Below are 22578 nucleotides of genomic sequence, written 5' to 3' on the forward strand. Positions count from 1 at the left end.
TATTTGCATAAATGTTGCGAATTGTATTGTAGAATATTGTGAATTATTTTTGCATAAATGCTGCAAATTGTATTTACAGAAATGTTGCGAACTGTAGTCCATAATATTCTGAAAATCTTGTATACAGAAGACCGTGATCATAAATCAGCGGGCTGTAAGATTTGTAAAATCTAAAAAGTAGAAGGTCATGATCATAAATCAACGAGTAGTAAGATTCGTAAAATCTCAAAAGTAAATGGTTATAGTCGTAAATCAGCGGACCGTGAGATTTGTAAAATCTTGAAAGTAGAAGGTCGTGATCATGAATCAGCGAACCGTAAGATTCGTAAAATCTCAAAATTAGGTCGTGATTGTATATCAAAGGACAGGGAGATTCGTAAAATCTTGAAAGTAGAAAGACGTGATCTTAAATCAGCGAACCGTGAGATTCGTAAAATCTCGAAAGTAGAAAGTCGTGATCGTAAATTAGCGGACCGTGAAATTCGTAAAATCTCAAAAGATGAAGGTTGTGATCATAAATCAATAGACCGTAAGATTCGTAAAATCTCAAAAGTAGAAGGTCATGATCGTAAATCAGCGAACGGTTAGATTCGTAAAATCTTGAAAGTAGAAGGTTTTGATCGTAAATCAGCGAATCGTAAGATCTATAAAATTTCAAAAGTAGAAAGTAGTGATTGTAAATCAGCATGACAACCCAGAAGATATAAGTCAAACTCGTATTCACACATAGAGCATACAAGAAAAGAGCAATAAGATACACCATAGATGGTAAACTGAAGTTCTATAGGAAGATGAGGACAAACAAACAGTAGTACACAACATCAATATTAGATCACATCTGGGACCATATATGCCGAAAGATCCACCCTAGCTGCAAACTCATAGCATCAGAACTTTTATTAGATGAATGCTCATTCAGATCGGAATTTTCTAGTGCAATGTTTAAGAAAATTACAAGGTTATTAACTGCCTGATTTCCAATATACTGTACCTGGGAAACACCATCACTGAAGAGACTGCAGAAATCAAAGGATGTTTCTTTCCTTGGTTTTTCCTACTTTTCTCTGAATCTAAAAGGTGCGTATTCCACTAAATTATTTGGAGATGGCATAACTTCGGGACTTTCTCCTTTCATATAAGCAGCATATGCATGTGTTTCAAAGGCGAAAGCTGAATCTTGTTTATTAACTTGTTCTTGCTTCCAAAGAGAGCTTTTCTCTTTGTCACAAATTTGTTGTAATTGTGCAGTTTCCAAGTAGCTTTCTTCTCTTGTTCATGTACAATGGCACCAATTTGCTCTACTTCAAGGTATCGTGACACATAATCAGACTTGTGGGAGGAAAACATATATGACTGAAGTGATACAAACATAAATATGACAATCTCAACAAGTGCAGATCTTGCAGCAATTCGAAGCCCATAGTCATACTTGTAAAATCCAATGACTTCATATGTGTAGCTCACAGTCTTGAACTTCCTAGAACTAAACTCCCCCACGAAAGGTGACTGATAGGCGAAAAAATGCACGATCACTACAAAGTTGTAGATACGCAAGAACTTGAATGTTTTATTCTTTTTCATGAGAATTTCAAGCCTCATCCGAAAAAACAAGAGCAAAAGCAAGATAACCCAGGTGCAGAACATCATACTCGAGTTCCAGTAATCAAAATCAATACAAGGACCAGGTCTAATAAACGAAAATAACAATAAAGCCTTACATAGTCAAGAAAGGTCCACATGCTTTTGGTTTCAAAAAAGAGATCTCGCCAAACAAATGAATTTTTACGTTGAGACAACATTTGCCGATATGTTGATGAACTTCCATCATAGGCTAGAATTAAATAATGAATTGATAGATAACTATGAACCACTGACAGGAATAGACAAACTCTTCCAAGCATAAGCTAATTTAAGCTAAGCTAGAAAATAGTCTAAAATAGTTCAAATGCCCACATCAAATATACCAGACTTCTTGTAGACAGAAAAAGGATAAAACATGGCAAAGTAACATAAACGATAATGCTAAAATAATAATCATTAAGTCAATTTTCTTCTTCCAGTCAAAAGCAAAGTATAATAATTTGTGAAGTGCTTACTAAAGCATCAATTACATCAAAATGACAGCTATGAAAGATTCCAATTTAAAAATATTAACTAATAATTAATTGGCATATTTCATCACTATAAACTTAAATATCAGAGTAGTCGTTAAGGCACCAACCAATGGCGTAAATATCATGAAAGTAATCACATTTAAATAAACTAACAAAAGTTCTAAAACTTAAAAAAGATTCAAATATATGTCCTATAAAATGAGTTGTTCTTACCTGAGAATTTGTTGACCAATAAAATAAGAAATTTAAAAGAACCAAGAAATAGGAAATAAAAATTAAAGAATTGGAAAAATGAAATTATGCTTCTAAAAATATTAAAGAGGTCGAATCAAGAAAAATCAAAATTCAAGCTCAAGTTTTATCTTTACAATAGGACATGAAAAGAATATAACTTTTCAATTGAAGTAGGTATAAACACAAGCAAACAAATATTAAGAATTTGAGAACAACTCCATCTTTTGCAAATCCAAACAATACACTATGCAAAAATTATTTACCATCAAACACTTTTCTGTTACCAAAAAGTAAGTTAACGTAGCAATTTTTGAAAAAGGGGCCGAGGAATATCAACAGGGGTGAAGTTCTAAATTAGAAGACAGGAAACAGACCAGATGTCAAAATTATCACCAGATAAAATCCAAACAAACATGCAAGAATACAAACAAAATGGTCAGATGTAGCAGGCTATCAAACTACAAATGGTCAGATGTAGCTGGTTTATATGACTTTGTGTTAGATCTAATAATAGTTTAGCTGCTGCAATGGAGATAATTGGGATTTTTTTTCAACAAATAGAATCCAATTCTAATGTAACCAGCAGATTCATTCACGGCCTTAACCTCTAGAAACTAATAAGCAATTCATATTTCAATTATTAGCAAACAACATAGGAGTCTAGAGCAATGACCATATGATGCAACTAATTTCAAGGTTTAGCCATAAGCAACAAATCAATTGTGCACAATTACACATCTCCAACAACAATCCTCTTGGATTTATTCAACCAGCCTTATAAAGTCTAATATTTTGACTATTTGTTGACAACTCATGCAAATTAACTACTCACGGCATATGCTACACCAAACAACATCACCTTTGGAATTATTGATTATAAATGATTTTTTATTACGTACTGCTTGCTAATTTCCTCAGGCGTATATCTATGTACTCTTTCATCTCAATACACAAGTGTTCTCAATTTCGAAATTCTCTGATTTCTACACCATTGATCCTATTTCGAGGTTTTATGATCACAAAGGCACATGCAGTTGATCTCTGCAATTGTAGAAATCCAATTGCATCAATCATTTTAACTCTTTAATGTAATTATTAACACAATCAAAGTCCATATAATTCCTACTGCTGCTACTATTAGTACTACACCAGTAACTTTCATCCTACCATTGCACTACAAGATCACTAATATCATCCATATCAAAAGTTGAATGCAAAGCTCAGAGTTTATCGTGCAAGCGGCAATCACAGTTAAGTTGTAAAACTAACACTTATGGACAGTAAAGAAGGGATAATTATACTACAAATTTACTATGTAAAAACTTTTACAAATTAGAACATACCTATAATATCATTGCAACTTCAATTCCAAAGTTATGTTTCTACCACTAGAGAAGTTCAATATAGACCACCTTAAAAGCTAACTACTACTCAATCATCTGCGCATCATTATCGGTATGTTCGTGTGATACGGATCTCGAGAATTGAGCTCATTGCGTTGGGCTTTAAGACGGTTGAGATTGTGAGTTTTCTGGCAGAGGTCGAGCTGAAGCCGGTGGATGTGTTGGATATAGTATTGTCAGAGCCCTTCCCCTTGCTTGCCGCCGCTCTTGGCAATGCATGTCTCTTCTGCCGATGTCGCTTGCTTCGTCTCGATATCCACCGTCGCCATTGATTACTGCTGCTTCTCAGCTATTGCTTTTGCACCAGAACTGGAAAACCCAAAAGAGCTTGCCAGTATAAGAGAAAATGATGACAGCAACCTCGGCATCACAGAGAATGGCGAAATCTTATGGTGGGTTCGATCCACGCTCACCGCACCATTGTTGAATATCAGATTTAGTTGGTCAGTTCCCCCCTCTTCAGTGTCTGGGGGAAAAAGGGTCTTTTATGAAAAAGATGGAACGTACATAGTTTTTTAGAGTTGAGGATCCTAAGAAGCGTACATAAAAGGGCTTTCTTCCTGATTGGGTCGGTTCCGAGTCACCAGAGCGTGATGGATTTCGGGTGGTATATTTTATAATAATTATATAATAGGGCATTTTAAGAATTTAAATTGGGTTTGGTAAATATCAAAGTAATGAGCAGTGTATTTTTCTTTATTTGTGGGTCAAAACAAGGCTTTATTGCTGAAGCAGATTAAGAGTTAGAAGGAAAACTTGAAATTAATTAAGAAGGGAAAATTTTTCTATAAGACATTGTTATTTTGCAATGTAATATGTAATGCGTGTATTTTGATTGGGCTATATGTTGGTAGCAGTGGCAAAAGCTTATTCGTATTCAAATTGCCAAAATGAATGTATATTGTGTGGCAAATATAAGGATTTAGATGAAATGTATGTGCTCATCTATGTTTGCTTGTTTTAGTTGGAATTGTCAGACATTTTAATTGTTTTAGTTGCAACTGATAACGTTAAGAGTTGATGTGAAAAAATCTCAAAACATTGATGGTGGTTTTCGCAATTCTGCCTATGTTTGAATACAAAGTTTTAGAGTAAAAGCTCCATAAATTCTCACATATTAGATAAATATGCTAAGTAATTTTACATTTCAGTGATCTTTAGTATTACCAAAAGTAATCTTACATTCAAGGGTACTTGCTACATTGTACTATTACCTTTGATAATAGGATTAACAAAATATAAGATTGTTTAGTATATTACCATGTATGTTTTGTTATCCTATTTAAGACATTTGGTTAGTGTATTTGGTTGACCAAATTTAATATTTCTTAAAATTATTTTTTTATTAACACTTAAATTTTAACTTATGAATTCAATCTAACAATTCTTTTTTTTTTTACCAATCGAATTTAATTATGAAAACTTATTTATATAATTATCAATTATTTGTTTTAGAGAATTTGGTAGCTTTATCATGAAATGAAAAGTGAAACCACTTTTTTTTAAATAATATATATTAAAACTTACAATGACACAAATATTAATAAAATTTAAATAGAATTACACTAATTTTTTTGGGGCAATTAATAACATATGGTGAAAGGGAATTACATTGACTTGTTTACTTGCATAAGAGACTTTTTTTTATTATTTCTAATTAAACTTGTATTGTTATTTGCATTAAGAAAATGATGAAATTCATTAAACTATATAAATAAAGAATAAAATTATTCAAAAAAAATTATTTCACTTAGAATGTGAGGTTAGATAAAAAGTTGTGATATTGGAATTTTTCTTTATATTTCGGATTAACATGAGATTAACACCTTAAAGAAATCTTGAAATCTAAACAAGATTGTTATATTTCAAAATTTTACAATACCACCAAAAAAATAAAATTTTGCAAATCAAACAAATATTTTAAGTAATCTTACATTTTAGTAATTTTATTATCAAACACCATCACAAAAAAATATAATTAATTTATATAAAAATCAATACAAAACTATTTTTTTATATAAATAAAAATAATATAATTAAACAACAAAAGTTAAAAATAATAAATCAGGACAAATGAAGAGCACCAAAAGTCACAAAGTTCAAACGTACTATAGCATCTCCCAAACCTAAACAACCAAAAGCAAAACACCACTCACTTCCGGCTTGGTTTTCAGAATCAGACTCATTCTAAATAGCTTGGTTTTCAAAATCGAATTTACGATTGAATCGATCAAGTAATTAGTTAACTGATCCGACTAATTCAATTAAATAAATAATTAACAATTTATAAATAATAAAAATATATTAAAAAATAAAAAATCAATTCGTGGGTCAATCAGTCAACTGGTCTAATTCCTTTTTTTGAACTGATATCTTCACTAATTTTTAATCCTACCAATCTAGGTTGAATCAAACAATCATGTTAAATAGCAATTGCAAAGCTTTTACTTGAAGCAAAGTGGGAGATTTTTTCTCCATTTAACATTTCTAATACAAAAATCAAGACTAACGGCTCAAAAGAGTAAGTGATTAAAGCTCTATGTTGTTATATGAGGTAGAAAATTCACGCCTTGATGTTAAAATCAACTATTTCGAACATTAATTATTCTCAATAAGAACTGTTCTCAAATAACAGCTACACTAGATGTTACTTGTTCTAAATAAGAGTTTATTCTAAATATAGATGTTTCTAACATAGCTGTTCTTATTTTGATATTTGAACTAGACTTTAAGGTTCAAATGGATACTTAAGATTTTTTTTGTCCAATTAGGTACCTAAAATAGATTCAAGATTCAAATTGGTACTTAAACTTTAAGTACCAAATTAAACCTTAAAACCATGTTCAAGTACCTAATGGAACAAAAAAGAAAAACTCTTAGATGCTAATTTGAACCATGAAGCGAAGTTCAAATACCAAAGTGTACAATTTATCCATTCTCAACAAATAGTTATTCCGAGCAACTATTCTAAATAAGAATTATTGAAAAATTAAATAAAGCAAAACTGCTTCTTATTTCAAATTACCTTTATTATCATCCTTGAAAGTGAAATTTTTTAAAATATACTTTTATAGTTATTTCCAAGAAGAGAGAAAATATTAATAATCAAAACTAATATCTACCTCTTGCTTTTAAAAAGACATTAATAACTTTGTAATTTATCCACCCCAGGCTAACAACAATTTTGGGAAAGCATGCAAAACAAAAACTAAGATGGATACCTTCACAACACAGTATGAGCAGTAAATAAATTGTGCTCGCCATACTAGGATGCTTTGATATAAAGTCAAGTGCATCAATTTTGCTCAGGCCTTGAGTATACGAAACTTTCAAACGTGAAAATCCCTTGCATTGGCCAAAACAAGAATGTAAAATGCAAAAATTAAATCTTAAAAGGGATAAAGGAAGGCATCACTGTTGATTCATTAGTTTACATATCCCTTCCGCCATTCCGTATGTGTCGCATCTTCTCACCATCGTTTCCAAAATACATACTTTAGCAGTTTAAGAACTTAACATAAATTTTGGGGGAACAGGAAACCTATGGTTAGGATAATGCTGAGGCTTTTGGACTTTTAGTAATTAAAGATATGCTTGATTGATTGAAAAAGTTGAATAATGATCAAAGAAAAGTGAAAAAGTAAAAAGAACGAAAAAACATTAATGTGTTTGGTATGCGAAAAAGAATTGAGTGAGAAGATAAAAAGGAAAGATATTTTTTCCATATTATTGCATAAAAATCATTTAGAGATAAGAGTAGAGAAAATGGTTAAATCTGCAATTTTTTAATTCTTATTTTCCTAAAATTTTGTCCAACTAAATTAGTTGAATATGCCCAAAAAAAAAAAACAAAAGAGTTAATTGATCTTATAAATCTTTTTAAATTTAGAAAAATAGATTTTTTTGAAGAGAGTGAAAAGTACATCTAGATACACGTTTTGTATACATAGTTAGTGTAAGAGCACATCCAGCCAGACAACACGTTTTGTACATAGTGTAAAAACACACCCAACTAGACAAACTTCTGTGTTGACATGTCAGGAAATGAATGTCTAATCGTACATATTTTTTTTTATAATTATCAAAAAACTCGTCCAACTAAATACGCTTTCACATTATCCCTCCAAAAAATCAGCCTATTTTACCAATTAAATTTTTTTTCCACGTATTTGACTCATTTGACCTTTTCTTTCAATATTTTTTTCTTCTTTTCTATCTAATACATTAACCGAATTTTTTTTCTATCTTTTATTTTCCCACAATTGATAGAAAATGAAAAAAAATTTGAAATAAAAGAAAAACAGAAAGAGAATATATATAGATATATATCCACTGGTGAGCTTGTTTGGAAAAAAAAAATCACTTTCTATCAATGGAGTTGAAAAATGAAAATTAAAAAGAAATACTTAATCATATAAATATGCACACTTAATTTACATTTCTCTCCTTTCCTTTTTTTGTTTTTTTACTTTTCAATTTAAAATGATTTGCTTAAATCTCTAGGATGGAAAATATCATCCTTACTATTTTCTTTCTTCTCATTTTTCTTTTCTACCAAAGAGACACAAGTTATATTTTCTTTTCACTTTTCAACCCTCCTCTTTCTAGCCTTCTACTTTTCCACTCTACCAAACACACTTGGGGAGAAACACATCAAAAAAACACAAACATTATATTGAAAATTTGACACCAAAATGATGATTAGATAAAGAGACAGATATGTTCATTTGACAAATTTGGCAGCAACTGCATTGCCCTTCAGACATCGATTGACTTCATTGACAAAAGACTCTACTAGTGGATATCAACAGATGGGAAATAAAAGATAACACAATATGTCAATGTATAAACCAAGTAGGAACTATAGACCTGATGATAAGTCTAGAGAGAAGGTTCTTACAAACAATATAAACCTAGCACAAAAAAAGAAAATCAAAGACAGATCAACCAAGAAAAAAGGGATTTGGGGTTATTAATGCTCTTGCCAAAGATGTTCTCACATAGTGGAGACTATACAAAGAGTGCAAACAAGAAAATTGTTGCCATGAGGAATCACACAATCAGCACTTCAACTAGAAAAGACAAAGCTAATCCTCAATGAATTATTTCTACCATAATGCAACTTCGGAAGTCAATAAAATTATAACGGTATTATGAACACAGGACAAAACAGCACCAAAAATAGAAGGATAGCCACACATGCAGTCCAGTGCTGCAATCAATCAAATCTCAGATGCTGATTAAAAAGTGAGCATGCAAATTAAACAAAATTCAGGATGTCTCAATATCTTACAAAGGAACCTCTGAGCCTTTAAATGAATTATAAACAACAAACCAGATGCAGCAAATTAGGATCCAGAAATAAATAAATATAGACAGATGTTTGAAAACGAGGAAGGAGTCGATGATAGACATCAGTTTAGACCCTACACGGACTAAATATGTTAACAAGAAACACAATAAAGAAACTTAATTATCTCTTTTGGGCTAGAAAGTTGAAACTAATTTATCAAATACTGAATGAATATCTAGATTTACACTGACAACTGAGATTTATCCCCCCAAAAGGCTCCTAAGGATACCGTAAGTTGAAACAAAAAAGAAGATAGAACTTAGAATCTATCTTTACGCTGACAGAACGTCCAATAATCAAATAAACAAAATATTAGAACTTGTTAAAACAAGGACTAAACTTCTTTATTCTACTCATACAGTGGAATAACACGATTTATAAAGTTATGGGATTTAATTGTATCTCTTGTACGAAGCATTTGAGAAGTACGAAAACTACCCAACACATAAGATTAAGATATCACAAAAAATGTTTGCACAACTAACATTACGGTGTTACTATCCAATCAAAATCAATCATTACAAACATTAGATTGAATAGTTATCTTAAATCAAACCAACTACTAAAATAAATCTGCAGTGAACTCATAGGAGGTTACTCTTAATTAACAAGAAATAGGAATTGACTAATTCCAATGTATATTATCATAGTAATTCCTAGATTTAAACAAAACATTTACAATGAAGTAATGCATTTATTTTACTACAACAACGCCATAATTTTTTTAAACTAAGTGAAGTTTGAGCAATTAACAATTTTGTAAATCCCTTTTCTTCTTGACGTTTGAATCGTCGAAAGAAAGATAACCAAAAAAAAACAATTTATATATTTAAAACAAAAAAAAATCCCAAATCTAATGATTCAGAAGCAAATCTGTAGTTTCCATAATAATAAAACAAATCAATAGTCATAATAATTTTTTTTTTAAAAAAGCTACCAAAAACAAGCAAGAAGGAAAATAAAATCCCAACCTGAGATCTGAATCATAAGCCTAAAAGTGAACAAAAAGGAAAGATCCACGCAACCTTCACCGCGGTCTCCGATTCAGTTGATGCAAGGCGGGATCCGATTCGCGCTTCCTCCAATCACGCCCAGCCATCTGGCTTAAATCAAAATCAAAATCAATCCAATATTAAGGGACAGCTAATTAGTTCCCGACCTGCACCAAGCGAATTAGAGACCGCCGGTAACTGAATCAATCTCCAGCCCCTTTTCCCTTCACCGAAATGGTTGGTTTTGGGAAAAGGGCTCCTCCTTACCATCTATAACTATTACTATTTCTATAACCCTATCGCTGAGCTTGATCTTCCCTTATTTGCCCGTTATTTATAATCACAACAGACCAGTTCCTTCTCTCCACGTGTCCAACACAGTCACTCCTGTTTTGTGAGCAAACAAGAGAAAAAAGTCCACCGTCTCCACTGCAAACTTGAAAAGCACAAAGCATGTGATTTTTTTTAAAGTTCCTTATTTCAAATGTTTTCGAATTTAAATAACACTACTAAACATGGAATTTACTTACATTTATTATTTAAAGCTTAAGATTTTAAAAGTAAATTGGTAGTTGAATCTGATTAACTGATATTACTAAGCACCGCTGGTGTTGAGGATTAATTAAATTATCCAACTTTTTTCACTTTTTTTAAATTTTAAGTAACAGAATATTTATTTGTTTGAGGAAATGGACTGAAAAAGAAAAACTTAAATAGTATTTGGTAAAATAGTTAATTTTTAATGAAAAGAACAGTGACGAAGTGACTGTTAAAAGAGGCGTAGATTGGATTGGAGTGAGATAAAAGAGATGCCATTGATACAGTAAGAGCACGTGCGAGTAGTTTACAGATGCAACGTGGAGTATTTGTGTGGTAAAGATAAAGGAAATTTGAAAAATAAAATGACCTCGGTTTTTTGCGATCCGTGTCTTTGCTGTTCAATTTATTCTTCTTCTTTCCAATAACATAATGACACGTGTTACTTACTTTTTTTCTAATTAATATATTTGCTTAATTTCATACAGTCTTTTTACTTTATAAAAAAAATTGGTTTATAAATTTTAGTTAAATCATTAATTTTGGTTTGTTGATGTTGTTAAAACTAATGAGATAACAATAAACAAGTAATAAAAGTATAACATATATCTACATCAAGAAATAAAAATTACATAGGCTCTTCCTATTAATGCCTGCTCATAATAAAATAAAGATTTCAAAACATTACCAAAAGAAAAATCTTACACAAAATTCTTTGAAATCAATTTATAATAATGCAAAATTTCAATTTTCAATCATTTTTAACAAAATTTCAATTTTTCCAAAAGTTTTTTTTAAACGATAAAAAATCTTTTGTAAATAAAAAAATTTATTATAAATTCAAAAATATTGAAAATATTGTTTTTGTGTATGCATTTACAAATTTTACTAAAATTATTTTTTTGCCTTATATAGAGCGATGGTTAAAAAATTTTCTAAATATTCGTTTGACACATGTTCAAACCATGTCACCTTAACCCCATCTCCAATATTGTATTAAATTCTTTTAATTTTTTTAAATTGTAAAACAAAATTCTGGATAGACCTGTACTTTTCTGAAAAATCAAACTTTTTCAACTAATATTCTCCATCATATTTTGAAAAGGAATTTTAATGAAAAAAATAATTGGCTGTCAATTTTCCAATAAACTACAAATTTTAGAAAATTTAAATACTTAATTTAATCAAAAGAATATTTGAAAAATGTCGAATTTTAGGAAAAAAACTGTAAAATTATTTAAATAAATAGTATTTTTAATATATATGAATTTATATAAAATATTTTAAAAAAATGATATTTAATAATAAAATAAAAGAAATTAAGATTATAGTGTATTCAAATAATAGGATAATGTTAGTACTTGAAGAAAAAACTCATGGATTATATTAACATTGTATCAAATGTAAGATTTAGGTAATAAAAATGAGAATACAAAGTTTTAGAGTACAATGGAATAGCTCCATGAATTTTGAGATTAATATCTCTTAGTTAATATTGAAGTAATTAAATGAATAAATTGTATAATAAAAATAATATAGTAAAATGTGTTTTTAGATAATTTTATATTTTATAAATTAAACAGTAAAATTTTACATTTTAACCAAATAAATAAAATAAAATAACATTCCGAGAATGTGACAAGTAATTTATATTCCAATAATTTTATTACCAAAGAAAATCTTATACTTTGCCTTTTATGTATCTATATACAAAGAGAAAAATAATGGGAGTTTGCATACGAAGTTGATAATTGTATGTATAACCTAATTTGGTAATAAACTTGAATCTGATCAGTTTGATTTGATTCAATTTAACAAGGAAGGAATTTTTTTATTTATTTTGAAAATCAAGTTTTTAAGTTAGATAGATGATTTTTTTTAATTAAAAATTTCAGGATTACGTTTAAGTTGGTTTCAATTTCACTCACCCAAAAATTTATATCTCATATATAAAATTTAATAAATAATACATTTTTATAATAAAATATATTGTATTGTATTTATATTATTTATATATTATCTAAAAATTACTATGGTCAATATATTGACTGTTAAGAAAAAAATAAATTAATAGTGGAAAGTTTAATTTACAATATATCAAATTTTTAATATTTTTACAAATCCTTCAATATATTAGTATTATATTTAAATTATCAAAATAATTAATATATTGTAATTATGTTAATTACTAGTTACTTTACATTGATTAAGTTAAACATGCTTTAATTATGATTAAATTTTTTTAATTATTATAAAAGTAAAAATTTTAAATAATTTAATATATTTTAATTATACTCATCCGTTCAAATAAAGAATATTAATTGTATGTTAATTATAGTAATTAAGAAATACAATATTTAACAAATTAATTAAAAATTAATTACACAAAACCACACATGACATTAGAAAGTAGTATAATATAAGAAAAATAATATTCCAAATTAAAAAAATATTTATTCAAATTCAAATATTAAAATTTTAAATAAATTTAAATTTGATAAAAAGTCAAAATCCAAAATTATAAAAAAGGGACCCGCCTATGTATAGGTGGGTTAGTCATTCTATTCATCCCTGGCTGGTCTACGTACGTACATTTGTTGAGGAACTGAATATGGGTATTTCCGTATTTGGAAGAAAAAAAAGTAAATTATATCATTAGATATTAAATTATGAATAAAATTTTGTTTTGATCACTTAATTAAAAAATTATAATTTGGTCCTTATAATATTTAAAATTTTTCATTTAAGTCATTAAATTATTTAAAAAATTTTATTTAAGCCACTTAGTTATTAAGTTTCTTCTTTTAAAAAGTTTCACTAGCGAGATCTAAGTAATGATTTAGCGATCGGTATGTGGATTAGTACTCATTGACGAGAAAGGGTGAGCGTTCAATCGAATCAAGTGAAATTCATTTCGAGTTAACAAGTTCTATTTTGTCATCCCAACTCGATTTGAATTTTTTTCGAATCGAGTCGAGTCGAATCAATTGAGAGTAACAAAAATATCCTATCCCAATAAAATATTAAAAATAATAAAAATAATAGTATAAGGGAAGTAGGGTCAAATCCTCAGGGATCGGATTACACAACTATTTGTTCCTCAAAATTTTGGTCAGAATCGTGCCCAAGAAAACCTACGTACCTGGAAAAGAAATAAAAAAATAGAATTAAAAAGTTTTGATCTGGAAAAATAAAATAAAATAACAAAATTAAAAGTTTTGATTGGAAATTCGAAAATTTAAAATGATAGAAATAAATAAAGTTGAGGAAAAGGTGTTCTTATAGAGAGATTTCAGCATTCGGTTGTCTCGATCTGCCTTGGGTTCAATCCTTAGCTTTTAGGTGATCCTTCTCAAACAGAATAAGCCAGTTATAGTGGAAGAGGACGCCTACGACCACCAGCTCCAAGAATTTGGACTTACAATTTAGCAGAACCTGACTCTAACCAACAATCGCTTCTGTGGGATCATCTTATGCTAGATCATCACTTCTCAATGGCGAATCCCACGCCATTTTGTCTCTTGGGCTCGTCAACCTCTAACACAATAAGCTAACAAACCGACTGTGTAACCTTCTCAAAACATACAAAGTGGCCGCCTTTGCACACATTAAAAATATCACCTTTTAAGAGACATGGACAAACGCGTCTGCCCCATAATGCGGAGAAACGATGAATATTAGTCGAGAAGGCTACAGATTCTAAGCCTCAAGAACCATTTTTGGAAAATTTTGACAACCTTCGGCTAGATAGATTTAGTGGCTCATGATTTTTGGGGAAAAAAATAAATATAATGAAAAGAGAATTTTTATTGAAGAAAATATGGTAAGAACAAAAAGGCTAAACTTTATGGGAAGAGAGTGTTTACAGAAAAGATGAATGAAATTTGTGTCACTTCATCCCCTATTTATAGTACTAAGAAACCTAGTCTATTCCTAATTAAATTCTAAAAGATAAATACAAATAAATAAAGATAATTAAAGATAAATGAAAATAAATCCTAAAATTAAATCTAAATAATAATCCCTAATAATTATCCTAGTATAATTAAACATTAAATAAAGTCTTGTGCTACAAATCTCTTCTTTTGCACTTTTTCCATTATGCCTTCCATACATGCTTTTTTGGTACCACCTTTTTTCCTATGTTGCACGTTGGCCCATTTTATCTTCAAAATTGTACTTTTCCTTTAAATTTCCTTTTGCCTCCAATTTAGTCCCTGAAAGATAAAAGACCATAAATAGCTCAAATTAGTAGGGTCATACTCAAAATAAACATGCAATTAGCACATAAAAATATGTCGTTTTAGAGTATTATCAAATTCCTCCTACTTAGCCCCTGCTTGCGCTCAAGTATGGTTCCTATCCACTGTGAAAGTTAAATCCTGCCATGAAAGAAGTACCACTCCAAAGTTTTATAAAAATTAGTCAAAATGCATATGAAAAATAAAGAGAACCCTTAGCTTGCTTTAAGTAAAATCAAAAAAAAATATTCCAATTAACACATACAAAAATTAAAATCGACTTGGATTATTTAATGAAAATTAGGTAATTTACCAAACCTATCAAGACACTCTATTTGTTTCTATCTTTAGTCCCCAAATTTTATTAATACATCTCCCTTTTTTTTAATTATTCTTATTATTTATTTATTTATTTTTACTTAGGATTATATTGAAACTTTTGACACGAAGAGAGATTACAGCCAAGTACCTCATCCCAGTTACTTAGCCCAACATACTCCTAATTTTTATTTTTTCTTAAGAACATATCGAACCTTTTGACGCGAAGAGAGATGACAGCCAAGCACCTCACCCTAGTTACTCAGGCCAACACATTTTTAAAAATTAATTCCGATTAGCAGAGTTTTACCTAACACGTCACACAACCTTTTGGCGCGAAATAGGATGACAACCCAAGCACCCTACCCCGGTTACTCAGCTAGTCACGTCTTAAGCTGCACTCATAACCATGGAAACATTATTATTAAATGAAATTTTAATTTTGGAGGACTTAGGAGCAACAATTAAGTGTCAAAAATAAGTTTCAGCAACCACATTAATAATCATGAACATATTTTAAACATGCAATTGTATTAAGTGTCCTCTTTGTATTTAGACTTAATCAAATTTACTAAAAGCAAAATAGGGTTAACTCTATTAATCATAATTATTTTAACATAATATAAATAAAACAGTGGAAATGGAATCAATTAGGCAAAATCATAACTAACTCAGTAGACAAAAAACATGCATGTAGGTCAAACAATAGGCAAGTCGTGGTCAAATTCTTGGGCATGAAAAGAGGTAGAATATTCTTAAAAAAATTTATATGGGCAGCAACGATCAAAGAAGTAGAAATGACAAAAACTTTAACATCTTGTAACCCTGTTTCGGTGACAGATGTGGGTTAAGGGTGTTACAAAAATAGCATGTAAAATGAAAATCATGAGGAATGTCTCCCCCTACTTAAAACACATTGTCCTCGATGTGGAAGAAAATAAACAAATAGGTGGAAAAATTTTATAAGAACTCCCCGTGTAATTACTGTCGTTCGCACATAATGGTAATAAGATTAAGCTAAAAGGTGGGTGTTTGGCTGCAGGTTTTTGTTTCTCTCTTTCTTTTTCTCTCTATTTTCGCTTCGGTTTACCTAGACAGATAATTTTATCAGCATCTAAAAACAAAATAATAAATAATAAAATAAAGTAAATTAAATTAAATTAAATTAATTAAATAATAAATAAAAATAAAAATTGGGTTGCCTCCCAACAAGCGCTTGTTTAACGTCGTTAGCTCAGCGCCATGAATGGTTCTGTGGTGGTTCCAGATGAATTTTTTCAACCGTGTGGGCTTGAAAATTCTTGTAAAACAGATTCAACCGTTGGCCATTGACTATAAACCGCTTTCCTAATTCTTCACTTTCTATTTCAACCGTACCATGTGTAAATACTTCGGTCACAATAAAAAGTCATTGCCATCGAGATCAAAACTTACCTGGGAATAGCTTTAAGACGGAGTTATAAAGTAAAATTTTTTGTCCTACCAAAAAATGCTTCTGAGTTATTTTCTTGTCATGAAACAACTTTGTCTTGTCTTTATAAATGTGAGTATTCTCGTAGGCATCATTACAAATTTCCTCCAATTCTTGGATTTCTAATTTCCTTGCCTTCTCTGCTAGTTCTAACTCCATGTTACATTTTCGAACAGCCCAATAAGCTTTATGTTCCAATTCTACCGGAAGATGGCAAGCTTTGCCAAAAATAAGTCGATATGGGGTCATGCCAATTGGTCATTTATACGCCGTTTGATAAGCCCAAAGTACGTCATTAAGCCGAAGACTCTAATCTTTTCGGTTGGGCCAAACCGTTTTCTCCAAAATAGACTTGATCTCCTTATTCGAAACCGCTGCTAGACCATTTGTTTGGGGATGGTAAGCTGTTGCTATACGATGATGAACTTCGTATTTTGACAATAGTGCCTCTATGACTTTGTTCCAAAAGTGGGTGCCACGATCACTGATCAGAGCTCGAGATGTGCCAAACCTAGAAAAAATAGTTCGTTTTAAAAACTCCATAACAGTTTTAACATTATCATTACGAGTAGGCTTTGCTTCTATCCACTTGGAAAAACAGTTTACTGCAAGAATTATATATACATTTCTAAATGGAGAAATAAATGAGCCCATGAAATCAATGCCCCATACATTAAAAATCTCACATACATGAATCGGGGATAAGGGCATTTGATTTCGTTTAGTAATGTTACCTGTATGTTGGCATTTATCGCAAGACTTACAGAAATTATATGCGTCACGAAAAATTGTGGGTCAATATAGACCATACTTTAATACCTTGTGAGCAATCTGTTTAGGACCAAAGTGACCTCCGCAAGCTTCTGTATGACAAAAAGTGAGGATAGAGGTTACTTCGATTTCTAGAACACACCGTCTTATTATCTGATCTGAACAGTGTTTCCACAAGTATGGGTCATCCCAAATGTAATATCGAGCTTCCCGTCTCAACTTGTCATTTACGGAACATACTAACTCAAGGCAACGAACCTGTGGTTAAGAGATTTACTATATCCGCATACCATGGGTATTGAGCCTCGGTCAAAAATAAACTCTTATCAGGGAACTCATCCTTTATAGGAATGTCATCATCAGGTATTTTTAACCTATTTAAGTGGTCGGCTACCAAGTTTTCGCATCCCTTTTTGTCACGAATCTCTATGGAAAAATTCTTGGAGCAGCAAAATCCATCTAATGAGCCTCGATTTTGCTTCCTTCTTTACGATCAAGTACTTGAAAACTGCAAGATCAGAAAAAGTAATCACCTTAAATCCTAATAAATATGACCAAAATTTATCCAAAGCAATTACAACAGCTAAGAGTTCTTTTTCTGTGGTGGTGTAGTTGCTTTGTGCAGCATCTAGGGTTTTTGAGGTATAACAAATGGCATGAGGCTCTTTGTCTATCTTTTTTCCTAACAGGGCCCCCACACTGCGTTCACTTGCATCGTACATAATTTCAAAGGGGTAGTTCCAATCTGGTGCTTGTACTATAGGAGCGGACACCAACTTTTGCTTGAGTGTATCAAAAGCTTCTTTGTATTTCGGGCCGAACTCTAATTTCTTATCTTTTTGCAAAAATTCGAATAGTGATTCAGCTACTTTAGAGAAGTTCTTTATAAAACGCCTGTTAAATCATGCATGGCCAAGGAAAGAACATATCTCTCTTATAGTAGAGGGATATGGCAAAGAAATTATAATGTCAGTTTTGGCCTTATCGACCTTAATTCCCTTAGCTGAAACTATATAACCTAGAATCAAACCTTTGTCTATCATAAAATGACACTTTTCATAATTCAAAACAAGATTAAATTCTATGCACCTATTTTAAATTATCGTGAGGTTTTTAAGGCATTTGTCAAAACAATTCCCATACACAGTAAAGTCATCCATAAAAACTTCAATAATTTTTTCCACATATTTAGAAAATATACTCATCATACATTTCTAGAAGGTGGCCAATCATTGCAAAGTCCAAATGGAATTCTTCTATATGCAAATGTGCCGAATGGGCACGTAAAAATGGTCTTTTCCTGGTCCTTTAATGCAACTAGGATTTGGAAGAAACCTGAGGATCCATCAAGACAACAAAAATGAGTTTTACTAGCTAATCACTCAAGCATTTGATTTATAAAAGGAAGAGGGAAATGATCTTTTCTAGTGTAAAAATTTAACTTCCTGTAATTAATGCAGATACGCCACCATTTTGCACTTGAGTTGGTACCAAGTCACTTTCAACAATTTTTTTTTATTGTCACGCTCATTTTCTTGGGCACGACTTGTACCAAACTTACCCATCTGCTATTAGAAATGGGGTAGATTATGTCAGCATCCAGCAGCTTGATTATCTCTTTTTTTACCACCTCCATCATATTCGGGTTCAACCGTCTTTGCGCTTCTCATCTTGGTTTAGTGTTTTCCTCCAAGTAGATTCTGTGTGTGCATGTCAAAGGGCTTATCCCTTTTAAATTGGCAATGGTCCAGCCAATCGCCTCCTTATGATTTTGTAGTACCTAGATCAAACTTTCTTCTTCAAGCTTAGAGAGTTTATTTGAAACTATAATCGGAAGGGTATTACCTTTCCCCAAAAACGCATACTTAAGATGTTTGGGAAGCGGCTTTAATTCCAAATCTGGAGCCTGTACAACAGAAGGTAAAAGTTTAATGTTTGATAGAGACAATAACTCATTAACAGATTCATAATCATCAACTATAAATTCAAATTTATCTTCATAAATGGACTCAAAAGTCTCCTCTACTAAAGAATCAATTATGTCGACACAGTTTACGCTCAATATTTCACTTGGATGATTAATAGTATCATAAACATTAAATTTCACGATCTTCTCATCAAATTCCATTATAAGAGTTCTGCTTCGAACATCGATTTTAGTGCTAGCGGTACTAAGTATGTCAGCCCAACAAGAGGTCTGAAGATCTAGGAGTGTTGTCCTCCTCCATTTTTATCACATAAAAATCTGCATGGAAAATAAGTTTGTTAACTTTTACCAATACGTCCTCGAGGACTCCTTCGAGATACACAATAGACTTATCTGCCAACTGAATGATAACACTTGTTTTCGTCAAAAAACCTGCATTAAGTGATTCATATTGTGACAGCCCTAATTTGACCCTAGTCGGAAAGTGGTTTCGGGACCACAAAACCGAGTCATAAAAATAATTAACCGTTATATTTTATGCTTATTGTATGTGAACATGCATGTGTGAAATATACATACCTTAATTTTGTTATTTGAATGTGAAATTTATTAAATAGGACTTATGTGAGACAATTGTGAAATGTGATAACTAAATTGTAAAGTGGTCTATTAATGCATGTTGTCAAAAAGGTGGACTTGAATGTCAAATTAGCCATTTTTTTTAGTGGCAGGCCATGATATTGATTAATATATATTATATGTGTTTTATATTAGCATTTTAATATACAAAATAAAAAAGAAAATAAGATAAAGAGATAGTGGGAGGAAAAACCAAAGTGAATCCATTTTTACTTCTCCATTGCCGTAGCTTGAAGTGAGGAAGAAGGAAATTTTTGCTTAAATTTTCAGCTTAGGTGATGGCTATAATGAGGTAAGTACTAAGAAATTCTTGAAAAAAATTATACATAGTTTGGATGATTGGTTAGAATGCTACCGATTCCATGTTTTAAATTTGGGTTATTTGGGGGTTTGAAATTCGGTCAAGAAGCTAGAACTCTTAGTATATATATATTTTTTCTTTATTAAATTCGATAGTAATGTGGAGAATGATGAATTGCTAAATTGCTTTTAACTTGAAGGTAGATGTTAGAATGTGTTTTAGGGAGATGCCGAATGTGGTTATTGTAGGTATCTTAAGAAATAATATTGTGGCTTGAGTTGCTAACAATCGGTTAAGGACTATGAGGATTAACAATTTCAGTATGATGTATAGGTGTTAATTACCAGTATTTAGATGATTTGAAGATTAAGTAGTGGCTTAAATTCTTAGTGGCAAATGGCTATTATGGTGAAATGCAAATGTTAATATTTAGTTGCTAGTGTTTATATGTGTGTTAGCCGAATTTGAACTTGAATAATGATTTGAGCACAATGTGTTGTATTGATATTATGCTTAAGTGAAATTATAGATATATATAATGAAATTGATTGGTGATACACATGTTTAAATAATATGTATGCAAAGGATGTGTGAAAGAGTGAATTAGTAAAAATCTGTTTGGGACAGCAGTAGTAAAGTGATTTTGGAAAATCACCATAAATTGTGGGAGTTAAGTTAGAAGCTGAATAAATTATGTAATTAAAGCTTGATGAGTCTAGTTTCTTATAAAAGAAACTATAAAGCAAAAGAATTTCCGATAATGAGATATTTGAAGTAATGTGGGATAGAGTCAAAATGACTTCTAGATCCCCTGTTCTGTTTTTATAAAATCACTATAAAACGTATAAAAATAGTCAAATGATGAAATTTATATGCTTAGACTCTTTAATGAGTCTAGTTTCAAATGAAATAAATTTGAATTCTGTACAATGAGAAATTTATTTCGTAGTGAAGAGTGGTCAGATTAGTCAATCAGTGAAACAAGGGAAACTTTAGAAAAAATTTGGTATTGATTGGCTAAACTAAAAATTATGAAAATTTTATGGATAAAAGATAAATGAGTCTATTTTCAAGGAAAATTTACGGCAATTGATTTGGAGTTTCGTAGCTCTAGTTATAAATAATTTAGTGACTGTTGCTTAGGAAGTCAACTTATATTGAAATTGTGATTATATTGTAAACATTGATAGAAAATTGCTAATGAATTGCTTATTGATTTCTTATAAGCTTACTATAATCTGTATGTGTGAAATTCGAATATATATGTATTATATTCTGAAAATAATATTTGAATAGTCGATTAATGATTAGTTTAAAAGTTGTTGAATTAAAGCTCAAGAGCATATAGGGCAATTTCGAATAAGGGAAAAGAGAAAGTAACCGAGTAGCCATTTCGCAACCGTTCAAATATATCCGAGGTAAGTTTTAAGTAGTTTCCTTTAGTATATATTGATGATGCCACTATAAGAGTATAGTAGGTAAATTGTGATCTTTGGCTTGCACTTGAATTAAGATGTATAATAGATAATGCATGTATATGACTTATAGTTTGATGGCCACTTTGAATTTAAGATTAAATGATGAAGAGAATGAGTGATATGAGATATAACCATTGAGCTAAAATGTGAATGATGATGTGCGTATCGAGTTTATATTCGAATGTAATATACGACTATTAAGTGATAAGGTGACTGACATGTGTTATGATCAAATGTGTTTGAGATTGAAAATATTCGGACATGAGGTCCGCAGGCTATATGCTGGAAAAATATCCGGACATGAGATCTCAGGCTATATGCTAGAAATATATCCGGACTTGAGGTCCGCAGGCTACGTGCTGGAAAAATATCCGGGTTAAAGACCCGCAGGATTACGCTAGTAATGTATTCCGAGCTCTAAGATTTGACAAAACCTATGCCAGTAAGTTAAATAAGATTTCGACTTCGAATATCAGTGGTAAACATCGTTGCGTAAGTATTACATGTTTTACATGTTAAGGTTCGTGTTATGTGCTTATATTTGAATTGATTTTTAAGTGAGTTACTAGCATCAAGGCACGATATATATGTGTGTGTGTGTGTGTGAATGAATTCGGTATTTGAGGATAAGACAATAATGTAATTGGTTAATGTAAGTCACCATACGAAAGAATGTGATTAAAGGTATTAGTATAATCTATGTAAATAGTGAAATATGTACAAGAAGTCTTGTATATAAATACATACATATTCAGCCAAGGGGCTTTGTAACTATTGTACTAGTGTATATTTGGTCAAG

The 22578-nt window shown here is 30.8% G+C and overlaps 1 long non-coding RNA gene across 1 annotated transcript; it reads right to left on the bottom strand.

Moving 5' to 3' along the window:
* Positions 1–766: 766 nt before the first annotated feature.
* On the bottom strand, positions 767–5725 carry LOC107930084 (uncharacterized). The gene is made up of 2 exons (XR_001692945.2): positions 992–5725; positions 767–871 (listed from the first exon to the last, which is right to left on the bottom strand). It is a non-coding gene; the product is annotated as an uncharacterized lncRNA (long non-coding RNA).
* Positions 5726–22578: the final 16853 nt, after the last annotated feature.

Source organism: Gossypium hirsutum, chromosome A08, assembly GCF_007990345.1.
Source record: "Gossypium hirsutum isolate 1008001.06 chromosome A08, Gossypium_hirsutum_v2.1, whole genome shotgun sequence".
Classification (NCBI taxonomy): Eukaryota; Viridiplantae; Streptophyta; class Magnoliopsida; order Malvales; family Malvaceae; genus Gossypium; species Gossypium hirsutum.